Below are 14,953 nucleotides of genomic sequence, written 5' to 3' on the forward strand. Positions count from 1 at the left end.
AGGGAGTCCGATGTGGGAATCAATCCCGGGACTACAGGATCATGCCCGGGGCCACAGGCAGGCGCTAAACCGCTGCTCCACCCAGGTATCCCATTTTATTTTATTTTTTAAAAGATTCTATTTATTTATTTGACAGAGAGAGTGAGAAAGAGCACAACCAGAGGGAGCAGCAGACAGAGAGAGCAGGAGAAGCAGGCTCCTGAATGGGCAAGGAGCCCAATGTGGGGCTTGATCCCGGGACCCTGAGATCGTGACTTGAGCAGAAAGCAGATGCATACCCTACAGAGACACCCCTGAACCCCTATTTTTTATGTTTTTAAAGGAAAATTTCCAAACATACATTATATGAGAAATTACCATATAATGGATCATGTACCCACCTCCCACTTAAAAAAATTATCAATGTTATTCCTATTTTGTTTTTTCTACATTTTTCTTTTTATGCTGTAAATACCACATATCATATCATTTTAGCATAAATGTTGTTTGTATGTATCTCTAACAGGTAAGAACTTTCTTTAAAAGATAACGACATACTATTCTAATGTCCATATTTTAATTTTCCTTAATGTGTGTGTGTTTTTTTAGGGAAGGGAGGGGGAGAGGAAGAGGGAGAGATTGAATCTTAAGCAGGCTCCACACCCAGGGCATGAGTCCACGGTGGGGATGAATCTCACAACCCCAAGATCATGACCTGAGCCAAATTCAGGATGCTTAACCGACTGCACCACCCAGGTGCCCCCTTAATGTGTTTTAAAACTGTCTTGTCATAGTTGATAGTTCAAATCTGTTTCAGATAGAGGCGTATAATTTGTATTGGATGGATTTGTCTTTTTTCAGTAACAACTTTAAAAGGATATAATTCATATAGCTTAAAAAGTCATCTTTTAAAATGTACAATTTAAGGGTTTGTACTATGTTCACAGAGTTCTGCAATCATAAGCACTTTAGAACTTTTTCTTCACTCAAAAAAGGAATCCCATACACAATAACAGCCATTCTCTACGTCTTCTCCTAGCCCCTGAGCAACTATTAACCTATTTTTCCTCTCTATGGATTTAGAAATTTTGGACATTTTGTATAAATGGAATCATATGATATGTGACCTTTTATGTCTAGCTACTTTCACTTAAGATCATGATGTTTTCATGTTTCATCCATGTTGTAGTATACATCAGTGCTTTATTACACTTTATAACCAAATAATATTCTATCATATAGATATACCACATTTTGTTTATTTATCCATTCACCAATTGATGAACATTTGGATTGTTTCCACTTTTTGGCTATTATGAATATTTAAGTGCAAGTTTTTGTGTAGTCATGTTAACATCTTTTTTTCGTATAAGTTCAAGAATGAAATTTCTGGGGGGCACCTGGGTGGTGCAGTATATAAGTATCTGACTCTTGGTTTCAGCTCAGGTCATGATCCCAGAGTTGTGAGATCCAGGCCCAGGTTGGGCTCCATTGTCAGCAAACAGTCTGTTTGAGATTCTCTCTCTCCTTCTGCCTCCGCCCCTCCCCCAACTTGTACTCTCTAAATAAATAAATTTTTAAAATCTTTGGTTAAAAAAAAGAGAGAAATTGCTAGGTCATCTGGTAACTCTACAGTTAGCTTTTTGAGGAAATGTCACATTGTTTTCCAACATTACTCCTTTTTTTTTTTCTTTTGAAGCCAACATTACTCCTATTTTACATTCCAACCAATGATATATGAAGGTTCTAATTTCTCCATATTCTCACAAAAACTTGTTATTATCTGTCTTTTTTAGTTATCCCAGTCTGTGTAAAGCAGTATCTCATCGTGGTTTTGAGATTTGCATTTCCCTAATGATTAACAATGTTCAACATCTTTTCATGTACTCTTTGACTATTTGTATACCTTCTCTGGAGAAATGTCTATTTGGATTTTTTGCACATTTCAAAATTGGGTTATTTGTCTTGTTTCTGCATAGTGAGTGTTCCTTACATATTCCAGATATGAGTGTTTTATTTTATCACGTGTATGTTTTGCAATATTTCTTCCCATTCTATGTATTGCCTTTTCATTTACTTGATGTTGTCCTTCCAAGCACAGAAGTTATTTTATTTTATTTTATTTTATTTTATTTTAAGATTTTTATTTATTTGTTTGGGAGAAAGAAAGAGAGAGAGAGAGAGAACATGAGCAGGGTGAGGGGCAGAGGGAGAAGCAGACTCCATGCTGAGCAGGGAGCCTGCCGTGGGGTTCAATCCCAGGACTTCCAGATCATGACCCGAGCCAAAGGCAGATGCTTAACCAACTGAGCCTCCCATGCACCTCAGCGCAAAAGTTTTTAATTTAATATAAAAAAATTATACACTGTGACTAAGTGGAATTTATCTCAGAGAATGCAAGCTTTATGTTAATCTTGTACCTTCAACCTTGCTGAGCTCATTTATTAACTAATATTTTGTGGAGTCTTTAGGATTTTGCACATACAAGATTATGTCATCTGCAAATAGAGATAGTCTTACTTCTTTTTCCAACTAGATAGCTTTTGTTTTTCAATCTTGCCTAACTGGCTTGGCCAGAGCCTTCAGTACATTGTTGAATGGAAGTGACATAGTTGACATCCGTGTGTAGTTCCTCACTTTAGGGGGAAAGCATTCAGTCTTTCTTTCTTTCCTTCTCCCTCTTTTTAAAGATTTTATTTATTTATTCATGAGAGACGCAGAGAGAGAGGCAGAGACAGGCAGAGGAGAATCAGGCTCCCTGCGGGAAGCCTGATAGGACTCAATCCCATGACCCTGGGATCCTGCTCTGAGCCTAAGGCAGATGCTCAACCTCTGAGCCACCCAGGTGTCCTGCATTCAGCCTTTCTTAAGTGTGATGTTAGCCGTGGGGTTTTCTAGAGAGTCTTAATCAGGTTGAGGAAGTTCCCTTCTATATGTCTGCTCAGATTGCCATAACAAAATACTATAACTTTTTTAAAAAGATTTTATTTATTTATTAATGAGTGACACAGAGAGAGAGCACAGCAGAGACACAGGCAGAGGGAGAAGCAGGCTCCATGCAGGGAGCCTGACCTGGGACTCGATCCCGGGACTCCAGGATCATGCCCTGGGCCGAAGATGGTGCTAAACCTCTGAGCCACCTGGGCTGCCCGACAAAATACTATAAGCTGGATGGTTAAACAATAGGTATTTATTTTCTCACAGTTCTGGAGTCTAGAAATCCAAGATCAAGGTGTCAGCCGGGTTGGATTCTGGTGAGGCATTTTTAAAAAAGATTTACTAATTTATTAGAAAGAGAGAGAGAGAGCATGCAAGTGGAGTGTGGGACGGAGGGAGAGAGAGAAAAAAAATCCTCAAGCAGACTCACTGTTGAGTGTGAAGCTCAAGCAGCAGGAGGGTGTGGGGCTAATCCCAGAACCACGAGATTGTGACCTGAGCTGAAATCAGGAGCCAACTGCTCAACCAAGCCACCCAGGTGCCCCATGGTGAGGCATTTTTTTTTTTTCCTGGCTTACAGATTGCTCCTTCTTGCTATGTCCTCACATGGCCTTTTCTTTGTGTGTAGGAAGAGATTGATCTCAGGTGTCTCTTCCTCCTTTTCTTTCTTTCTTTTTTTTTTTTAATGATAGTCACACAGAGAGAGAGAGGCAGAGACATAGGCAGAGGGAGAAGCAGGCTCCATGCACCAGGAGCCCAACGTGGGATTCGATCCCGGGTTTCCAGGATCGCGCCCTGGGCCAAAGGCAGGCACTAAACCGCTGCGCCACCCAGGGATCCCTTCCTCCTTTTCTTATAAGGATAACAGGTCTATCAGATTAGGGCCCTATCCTTGTGACTTCATTTAACCTTAATTATCTCCTGAAAGGCCCTATTTCCAAATACAGTTAGAGGTTAGAGCTTCAACATATGAATTTTGGTGAGGGAATACAATTTAGTCCCTAATACTTTGTATTCTTAGTTTGTTGAATTTTTTTTTGAAATCATGGAAGAGCATTGGATTTTGTCAGTTGGTTTCCTGCAGCTATTGAATTATCATGTAGTTTTTGTTCTTTGGTAGATTAAAATATGGTATGTTACATTGGTATTAATTTTTAGATGTTAAACCAACCTTGCATTCCTGGGATAAAATCTACTTGGTCACAGTGTTCAATTTTTTTTTTATATGTTACTGGATTCCCTTTCCTAGAATTTTTTTGTGAGTTTGTGTGTGCATATCCGTAGGGATATTTTTTTTTTTTTTTTAAACTTTATGGGTTTTTTTTTAAATTTATTTATGATAGTCACAGAGAGAGAGAGAGGCAGAGACACAGGCAGAGGGAGAAGCAGGCTCCATGCACCGGGAGCCCGACGTGGGATTCGATCCCGGGTCTCCAGGATCGCGCCCTGGGCCAAAGGCAGGCGCCAAACCCCTGCGCCACCCAGGGATCCCCGTAGGGATATTTTTTAAAAATATTTTACTTATTTAAAAAAAAAAGATTTTACTTATTTATTCATGAGAGACACACACACACAGAGAGGCAGAGACACAGGCAGAGGGAGAAGCCAGCTCCATGCAGAGAGCCCGACGTGGGACTTGATGGGGGACCCCAGGATCACGACCTGAGCCAAAGGCAGATGCTTAACTGCTGAGCCACTCAGGCATCCCTCCATAAGGGATATTGAACTGTAATGTTTTTGTTATATCTTTATCAGTTTTTTTGTTTGTTTGTTTTTGTCAGGTTTTGATATCAGGGTAATACTGGTCTCATAGAATAAGTCAGGAAGTGTTCTCTTTTGTTTTTTGGAAAAGTTTATGAAGGATTGGTGTTAATTCATTTTTGTGGGGATGGTGTTAAATCTTTAAACATTTTGATAAAATTCACCAGTGAAATATCTGGTTTTGGGATTTTTTTCATAGAAAGGTTTTTTTTTTTTAATTTTTATTTTTTATTTCAAAGTAATCTCTACCTACCAATGTGGGGCTTGAACTCATGACTCCAAGATCAAGGGGTGCATGCTCCACCAACTGAGCTAGCCAGGTATCCCTCTTCATAGAAAGTTTTAAAAAATTATTAATTCAATCTCTTGTTCAATTTGTTTCTTTTTGTGTGTGTGTCTGTTTCTTTTTATGTAGTTTTAGTAGTTCTTACCTTTCTAGGAATTTGTTCATTTCACCTAGGTATCTAATTTGTTGGTATAAAATTGTTCATTGTATTTCCTCAAAGGGAAGTTACATCATAAAGTTCTCTGTTCTGAGACTCATTTAAAAAAAATGCACCTTGGATTGTTACTTTATTTCTAGAGTTCTAAAAAAGTTGATTTTGACAGTTTATTTGGCATTGGCCTCATTGCTTTTATGGTGAAGTGAAATTTTGAATGCCTTCACTCCACTGTTCTGGAAGTATTTCTGATTAATAAGTCTGTTTTTTTTTTTTTTTTAAGACTTTATTCACGAGAGATACACAGAGAGAGAGGCAGAGATAGAAGTAGGCTCCATGCAGGGAGCCCAATGTGGGGCTCAATTCCGGGACTCCAGGATCACACCCTGAGCCAAAGGCAGATGCTTTAACTGCCAATCCACCTGGGTGTCCCAATAAGTCTGTTGTATATCTATACCTATATATATTTAGCTAAAAATGAATTTAATAATGGCTATTTTAGGACCTCACACCCTCTAAGAGAGTTGTAAAGCCACAGTTGGGAACTCTCATCCTGCAACGATTTCCAAATCCCATCACAAAATTGGTTCTGTAGGGACACCTGGATGGCTCAGCAGTTGGGCGTTGGCCTTCAGCCCAGGTTGTGATCCAGGATCTGGGATGGAGTCCCACATCGGGCTCCCTGCATGGAGCCTGCTTCTCCCTCTGCCTATGTCTCTGCCTCTCTCTCTCTGTGTCTCTCATGAATAAATAGATAAAATCTTTTTTAAAAATTGGTTCTGTAAAGATGCTTCTGTTTCAACTGCTGCTACTCCTGGTGTACAGAGATGTTGCTGCTTTCAACATTGACATTATCCATGCTAGAAACTGGATGCTGCTGCTAGAACCTTTAGGAAAGTACCTCTATTAAGAAAGTAGCTGACGGATGCCTGGGTGGCTCAGTGGTTGAGCATCTGCCTTCGGCTCAGGGCATGATCCCAGGGTCCTGGGATTGGGTTTCACATTGAGCTCCCTGCATGGAGCCTGCTTCTGTCTCCGCCTATGTCTCTGCCTCTCTCTCTGTGTCTCTCATTCATAAATAAATAAAGTCTTAAAAAAAAATAAAAAAATAAAGTAGCTGCCATCATGGCTGCCACTTGTCCTAATATTAACTCCATTAAATCAATTTGATTTACTAGCTCCTGTCTCCAAGTCTAATGTAGGAGAATTCTTATTGATAGGCCACTATCAATATCTGTGCTCTGGCTATAATGGAGTTTGGAAAGTGATTATTAAATTTCTGTTTTGAGTTTTACTCTTTGTTTCCCACCAAGACTCATATGATGAGAATTCTCCAGACATGGTAAGGCTGTCTTCATTTTCCATCTAGCCCATACAATGTCATAATGAAGGCAAAGTGATTTGCACATTAAAATGCTTGCTTACCATAATAAATCTTGCTTTCCATAAGTCTTTTTTAATCTTAGAACCACTTCACTCCACACTTTTCTTTTTTTTTTTTTAAATTATTTTTTTTTAAAGATTTTATTTATTTATTCTTGAGAGATAGAAGGAGAGACAGAGCCAGAGACACAGGCAGAGACAGAGCCAGAGACACAGGCAGAGGGAGAAGCAGGCTCCATGCACCGGGAGCCTGACGTGGGATTCGATCCTGGGTCTCCAGGATCGCGCCCTGGGCCAAAGGTAGGCGCCAAACCGCTGCGCCACCCAGGGATCCCTCACTCCACACTTTTCATTTATTTATTGAAGAAATGAAATATTTTAACTGTTGAATTCTCCACATTCTAGATTTGAATGGTTGCATTCTTAGTTTTTTAAAAATTTATTTATTTGAGAGAGAGAGAGAGAGAGAGAGAGAGAGAAAGCATGAGCAGGGGGACTGACACAGGGAGAAAGAAAGGGAGGAAATCTCCAGTAAACTCCTCCCTGAGTGTGGAACTGGACATGGGCCTCAATCTCCTGATTCTGAGATCATGACCTGGGCCAAAATCAAGTCGGATGCTCAACCAATGAGCCGCCCAGGCGCCCCTGGATGGTTGCATTCTCATGATAGTTTAACATGTATTTCTATTTCCTGCATTTCCTGCCTACTGGTAGTTGGATCTAGATTTAGCTGCTTTTAAGGTTTTTCTTTCTCTCTTTTAAGATTGATGCATTTTATTGTTTGTAAATGACATTTAAAAGACACCTCAATTTAAAAAAGCAGAAACAAAACAAAGAAACAAAAAAGTCAGGGGCATAAAAAAAATTAAAAAAAAAACAAAACAAAAAAGACCAAAAAAACAAAACAAAACAAAACACAAATAAGCCAGGGGCAAAGGAGAACAAAAAATGCAGATGGCAGGTCCTGTAGTTAGAAAATTAAATTGAGGGTAGCCTGGGAGGCTCAGTGGTTGAGCACCTGCCTTTGGCTCAGGGCGTGATCCCGGGAACTGGGATGAGTCCCACATCAGGCTCCTTGAGGGGAGCCTGCTTCTCCCTCTGCCTGTGTCTTTGCCTCTCTGCATCTGTCTCTCATGAATAAATAAATAAAATCTTTTTAAAAAATCTTTTTTTTTTTAATCTTAAAGAAAATTACATTTTCTTTCTCTGGCGTCGTGCCAGCGAAACATGACCACTACCTGATTTTGCTTTAGATCTGAAAATAATTTCTCTTATGTACTTTCAATGAGGGATAGTACCCTTGAGGATAACTCTGTAGCATGTACATTAACAGGTTTCCTAAGACCATCCCTGACTGTATATATCAGTGTTAGCCCAACTGAACATTTCTGGAGTTGGGAGTGGGATGGGCGGGCAGTGTTAAATCAAATGAGCAGTGTGGAGGCTCAAATGAGACAAGGACAAAGAACTCAGAAACCGTGAACCCTTAGGGGACGGTTGCAGAATTGACTGCTTAGTGTGACTAAACCAGCTAATCTCACAAGTGGCTCTGGCATCTGCCTTATCTCAATGCAATTCACAAACAAATGGCTTCATTACAGGTGGTACTCCACAAAATAACAACCAAGCACTCCTGGGCACATCCATTGAGCTCCATATAGCAGAGGCCCCTTACTGAGTCCCCACCTCCATTTTCTCCTTCATCTTTTAATCACAGAAGCCGGGGATCCCTGGTGGCTCAGCGGGTTGGCGCCTGCCTTTGGCCCAGGGCGCAATTCTGGAGTTCCAGGATGGAGTCCCACGTCGGGCTCCCTGCATGGAGCCTGCTTCTCCCTCGGCCTGTGTCTCTGCCCCTCTCTCTCTCTCTATCATAAATAAATAAATAAATCTTTAAAAAAATCACAGAAGCCCCTGAGTTTTAATTGGACACATGGACACCAAAGTAGGAGATGCTGTATGGCCCAGCATCCCTTCTAGCAAAGTGTGACCACACTGATTTGCGCGACTCCAGGTCATAGCCTTTTTTTATTTTTAAAGATTCTATTTTTTTTTAAAAAGATTATTTATTTATTTATTCATAGAGACACAGAGAGAGTGAGAGAGAGGCAGAGACACAGGCAGAGGGAGAAGCAGGCTCCATGCAGGGAGCCCGACGTGGGACTCCATCCCGGGTCTCCAGGATCACGCCCTGGGCTGCAGGCGGCGCTAAACCGCTGCGCCACCGGGGTTGCCCTAAAGATTCTATTTATTTATTCATGAGAGACACATAGAGAGGCAGAGACACAGGTAGAGGGAGAAACAAACTTCCCGCGGGAAGCCCGATATGGGACTTGATCCCAGGATCGCACCCTGAGCCGAAGGCAGATGCTCAATCACTGAGCCAGGGATCCCTGGGTGGTGCAGCGGTTTAGCGCCTGCCTTTGGCCCAGGGCGCGATCCTGGAGCCACGGGATCGAGGCCCACGTCGGGCTCCCGGTGCATGGAGCCTGCTTCTCCCTCTGCCTGTGTCTCTGCCTCTCTCTCTCTGTGTGACTATCATAAATAAATAAAAATTAAAAAAAAAAATCACTGAGCCACCCAGGCGTCCCTGGGTCCTATCCTTTAAAAAGAAACTGCTTTGTGCTCTCCTTCTCCAGTGTATTATTTACAGGAGCTGACCTTGTGGGCAAGGTCAACACCCCTGAATTGCCTGAACAGCGAGATGGAAGGAAACTGAGGTCTTGGTGACCTTGTACAGTGAAACCTGCCCCAGACCACTTGATTACACTTGTACTATTAGAAGAAAAGAATAAACTTCTAGGAGCCACTGTAGGTTAGATTCTCTTTGTTATAGCAGCTTAGCCTGTGGCGTCACCTCATTCACAACAGAATGGAAAGACGCCAGAGGGAGACTCCCAACTCAGGCAACACCCTAGAAAAGTCCACTCACAGTTCACCGCAGCAAACAGGTCAGAAAGTGATAGGCATCACACAGTTATGCCTCTTACTCCTTCTCCAGGAGAGGGCCAACTGCGTCCCTGGAGAAGAGGCCTTTATTATATCCAGTCTGTCCGCTGCAGACCTAGACCAAATCCTCAATAGGATTAGAGGCATGGCCTGCCTGCCCCACCAACACTAGGCAGGGACAGCCCTGTCGTACCTTTCCCCCCTATAGCAGGAAAGCTCCACACTTCTCCACTCTTCGTAATTACCATTCTTGAGAACAGACCAAGTCCTCTCAGGCATGGGGTGAGGGCAGCTGCTAGGGAGGGTCATCCAGAGCCCCAGAACAAATATCACAGCTGGAAAGAGGGAGAGAAGACTCCATGTCTGCCCTGGGTTTCTGGGGTCCAGGGGCCTCAGGATGCAGCAGCACCTGCTCCTCCTGTGCAGTCCGCCTGGTGAGAGCTCAGTCGGGCAGCTGTCAGCCACTAAAGAATCTCAACCACTGGCACCTGCTGCTGCTTAGGAATCTTACTGAAGAGTTCTGTGTGCTGGACCATGGTATCTGCTGGGCCGTGGATGGCATTGCATCTGTTCCCAGACACCATTCCCTGGTGTATGGCTGCCCAGAAAACTGTAGGAACTTGAGCAGCAAGCTCCAGATGCCGCTAGCTACCACAAAGGGGCCATACTCCACGGCAATGGAGATGCTTCAGGAATTGGGTCCCCTGGTGACTGTGCCCCCCTTCACTAGGAAGTCCCAGTACTAGTAACAGGTACCCCGGGTCTCAGTCTTGCTGGCCTTGGCACTCTGGAAAAAGCCCTTGAGCTTCACCATGAGCACATCAGAGTTGGTGTCGGCAATAAGGCGAGGGCCATTCTCAAAGAGGACCAAGCAGCTCAAAGGGTACGCTGAATTGTGCATCACTTACATCAGCTTCCTGGCCTGACCTTGGCTGCCAAAAATAGAGGCAGCTGCATGGCACGTTTCACAATCCACACAAAATATTCCTTGCTTCTCTGCCTCAAGCATCTCCAATTTCTGGGTGAGGAGCTCCACAGTCTGCTGGACACTCTTGCCCTCAGCCACAGGCATCTGGGACACACAGGTCACTCACAAAGTATCTGGTACAACAGTGGAATTGCAGTATTCTCCGGATGCCCACGCGAAGTGAAGCCCCCTGATGCAAGTTTCTGCCCAGGTTTTTCTCTTTTTTGTTAAGCATTTTAGTTTCACCAAGATGTATCTCTATAGATTTCTCTGTATTTGTCCTACTCGCAATTTGTTGGTATAATGAATCTGTAGATTGTCCTTTCATCACTTCTGGAAAAAGTTCAGCCATTTTCTCTTCATATATTGCTTCATTTTATCTTTTACCTTTTTTTGGGGGGGTGCTCCCCACCCCACAGGAAGAGCCTAAGGCTCCTCTGCATCTCTCCCGTGTGCCGAACTTGCCTTCTCAGGCGGGCTACTGTCTCTTCTAAAACTCCAATTAAACAGGTTATACCTACCTACTATAATCTTTATGTTACTGGTTCTCCACGGCAATTTTCATGTTTTTCTTTCCATGCTACATTTTGGATATTCTTCTTATCTATCCTTCAGTTTACTAATTAAGTTGCATCTACTGTCTTATTTAGACCCATCCATCTTTAGCTTTTTTAAAAAAAATTTTATTTATTTATGATAGTCATACACACACAGAGAGAGAGAGAGAGAGAGAGAGAGAGAGAGAAGCAGGCTCCATGCACCGGGAGCCCGACGTGGGATTCGATCCCTGGTCTCCAGGATCACGCCCTGGGCCAAAGGCAGGCACTAAACTGCTGTGCCACCCAGGGATCCCCATCTTTAGCTTCTAATTTCATTTGTTTTATTTGTATAAGTTTTTAAAAGGGATTTTGAGAGAGAGAGAGAGAGAAAGAGAAAGAGAGAGAAAGAGAGAGAAAGAGAAAGACAGAATTGGGCAGGGGCAGAGGGAGAGGGAGAAGCAGGCTTCCTGCCAAGCAGGGAGCCTGACCCAGGGAGCTCCATCCCAGAACCCTGGGATCATGACCTGAGCTGAAGGCAGACGCTTAACTGTCACCACTCAAGTGCCCCATGTTCTGTTTGAGGCTTTATCAGATCCACTGTGTTGCTTTAATACTTTCTTCTTCTCTGAGGTATTTTCAAGCTTATATTTTATTTCAACATAGTAAGCATGGAGGTCTGATTATCTACTGGATTTGTTCATTGTGTTGATTCTTACTCATGGTGGATTTTAATTTATTATGTATTGATCACTATATTTGAAAAAACACTCGTGGAAACCATCAGAAATCTAGGATAAAGAAAGGATTTTCATTTGCTTTTTCCAGGCTCTTGAGGCCCCTTATCTTACCAGAACTATTGTAATCTAAATTCTGAGGTTAAGGTTCTCTTAACTACCCCGGTGAGGAAACTGGATGCTCAGGTCTTTTGGAAGCCCTTAGTTTAATGGACTATTTGAGGTATTAGAGTCTCCACTTGGGGATGGCTTAGGCTTTTAACTTCTATGCCCTTTGTCTAGTAAGGCCATCAAACCCAACTTTGAGCACCAGGCTTACTTCTCTAGGTTTTGACCATCCCTTAGATTTTAGCCAGGTGAATTTTTCATTATATTTTTAGCTCTTTTAGTTCAAGAAGATTTAAAAATATATTTTACTGCTTGTCTTTGGAAGGATTGATTTGAATTACTTAAGCCACAGTTGCTGAAAATAGAGTATTTTTTGAAAAAATGTCTAATGAAAATTATATCTAATATAGATGTATACCTGAGTACATATTCTTACCCTATTGTATAGGAATGTGCTAATGCAAGGAAGGAAATGTAAATATGTACTGCTAAATAAACAATATGATCTTAGGAGCATTTTATGGAATAATTTAAGAACCACTGACATCTTTTTTTTTTTTTTTTTCTTTATGATAGTCACAGAGAGAGAGAGAGAGAGAGAGGCAGAGACACAGGCGGAGGAAGAAGCAGGCTCCACGCACCAGGAGCCCGATGTGGGATTCGATCCCGGGTCTCCAGGATCGCGCCCTGGGCCAAAGGCAGGCGCCAAACCGCTGCACCACCCAGGGATCCCCACCACTGACATCTTCATGTAAGGCTTTGTTTCCTCGTGGTTAACAAATGAGTTAATAAACTGTGACCATTGTTCTTAATCAAATTATACTAAAATTTTGCATACCTTTTCCAGAATTGTCAAGAGAACAGTAATTAAGGCCTGTATATTTCCTGGCTTAGAGTCTCTTGTTTCTGTTAAAGGCAGAGGAGAGAAATAGGCCCCCTCGTGTCCTTACTGGAGGATGACTTTGTCACGGGGCAAATATTTAAACCCAGGAGAATTGAAAATATTCAGATTAAACAACACTAGCCTGGTAGTACTGTGGATCTTGGCTATGGCAAGTCTCTGCACCTGCCACTAACACCAAGACCTCCTTTCTTGGGGATCAAAATAATAAATAAAAGAATCCCACTGTCAGTAGAGAACTGGAAGTGAGATGATGTCCCTGAATTTGTCATTGCGTTGGATTGGGAATAGAAGAAAAATAAAAATCCTTTTGTTGATATCTGTATCTTAGTGTTCTAAAATATATAATTAAAAAGAATAAGGGAAGACCTAGGCCAAAGTGAAGATTTTTTTAGTTTTGACAGGTTCTAAGTACTAGTTTACATAGAATGTAATTAAAGAATAAATATATAAAAACATAGAAGTATATATTAGAGCAGCCCAGGTGGCTCAGCAGTTTAGTGCCGCCTTCAGCCCAGGGTGTGATCCTGGAGACCTGGGATTAAGTCCCACATCAGGCTCTGTGTGAAGCCTGTCTCTTTGTCTCTCTCATGAATAAATAAAATCTTAAAAAACAAAATGCTTTTTAAATTAAATCAAAAGTATAATTTGGAGGTCTTTTTGTTTCTGATGAAGTCATTCAAATGCATGATTTAAGAAGTTAGAATTGTATCCATACTGTAGGCATTTTAAAATCACTTTTCCCGAGCAGCCCCGGTGGCTAAGTGGTTTAGCGCCTGCCTTTAGCCGAGGTTGTGATTCTGGAGACCTGGGATTGAGTCCCATGTCAGGCTCCCTGCATGAAGCCTGCTTCTCTCTCTGCCTGTGTGTCTGCCTCTCTGTCTCTCATGAATAAATAAAATTTTTTAAAAAATCACTTTTTCCCAGAATATGAAAGTAATGTATATGCAAAAATGCCTTTTCTTTTTCCTAATTTCCAATGATGTGTAGTGCTAAGGTCCTAGAAAGTGGTAATGAAAATTCTTTCAATATTTCAAATGTCTGATAGAAATCACTTGTTTTAAAAAATCTGCAGAAAAAAAAAGTCTGCAGAAACTAATGAAAATATTTGATTTTAGCTGGCATTACATATATTTGGTGGTATGGCATCATACCAACTGGTATGATGCCAGTTATCACTGTGGAAATCCTGACAGCTATATGCCTTTTTTAAGATTTTTAAAATATCTTTCATTTATTCATTAGAGACAGAGAGCACAAGCAGGGGGAAGAGGGAGAAGTAGACTCCCCACTAAGCTGGGAGCCCGAAGTGGGGCTTGATCCCAGGACCTGGAGACCATGACCCCAGCCAAAGGCAGATAGATAGATGCTCAACCATCTAAGCCACCCATGAGCCCTTAAGATACTAAGTAATCTCTACAACATGGGGCTTGACGCCAGCCACCCTATAAGCCTTAATAGAAATGTCATCATATGATGAGAGCAATATAGTCAGTAACTATAGCTGTTCAAAACACGCAGTCCAGGGGCACTTGGATGGCTCAATCAATTAAACATCTGACTCTTGATTTTTGGCTCAGGTCATGATCTCAGGGTTGAGATCAAGCTCATATTGGGCAAAACGAACCCCCCCTAAAGTCAATGAAAGAATATAAAGGTTGTCCTAGTTATGGAAACAGTTAAAGAACCCTAAAAATACCATTTAGCCCCCACTATTACTGTTCTTCCATCCCTCTGACTGCACTGTCTAGGAGAAACTGTCCCAACTGTCTCATGGTTCAAGACAACTTAAATAATCAGTCAATTCCATAGGACAGACCTCTCACGAGAATGAGTAGTTTGCTGCAGATGATCAAGACTCCATTGATCAAAAAAAAAAAAAAAAAAGACTCCATTGATCATTAGAGGGAAAAAAGTCAATTGTAACAAAAAGCTTACTTTCCAAAGATCTGAGCACTTAAAATGTATTAAAGACTGCTGACAGGTCATTCCTGGAGGTGACAAAAGCTTCTGCTCAAAATCTAAGACTCAGATGCTTAATGTGATAGAAATCAAGATTCCAAAATGTACAGAATTGCTACTTCCAATTAGCTAATTTCTCCAATTTGAAAAACCAGGGTTAATAAAAATTTTGCCTAGGGGCCTTTTGTGGGGTTGGTTGCTCTGATCTTTTACAACACTGTTAACCAGCCAACACACAAAGTAGAGAACATCTGAAGAAACCTTTTGTGCAACCTCATCAATAATCTGGAAATTTT

At 41.7% G+C, this 14,953-nt stretch overlaps 1 pseudogene; it reads right to left on the reverse strand.

Annotated features, from left to right (window-relative positions):
• Positions 1 to 9,910: 9,910 nt before the first annotated feature.
• LOC121492664 lies at positions 9,911 to 10,536 on the reverse strand (annotated as a pseudogene).
• Between the last annotated feature and the right edge of the window lie 4,417 nt (positions 10,537 to 14,953).

The sequence above is a fragment of the Vulpes lagopus genome, chromosome 6 (assembly GCF_018345385.1).
Source record: "Vulpes lagopus strain Blue_001 chromosome 6, ASM1834538v1, whole genome shotgun sequence".
NCBI lineage: Eukaryota > Metazoa > Chordata > Mammalia > Carnivora > Canidae > Vulpes > Vulpes lagopus.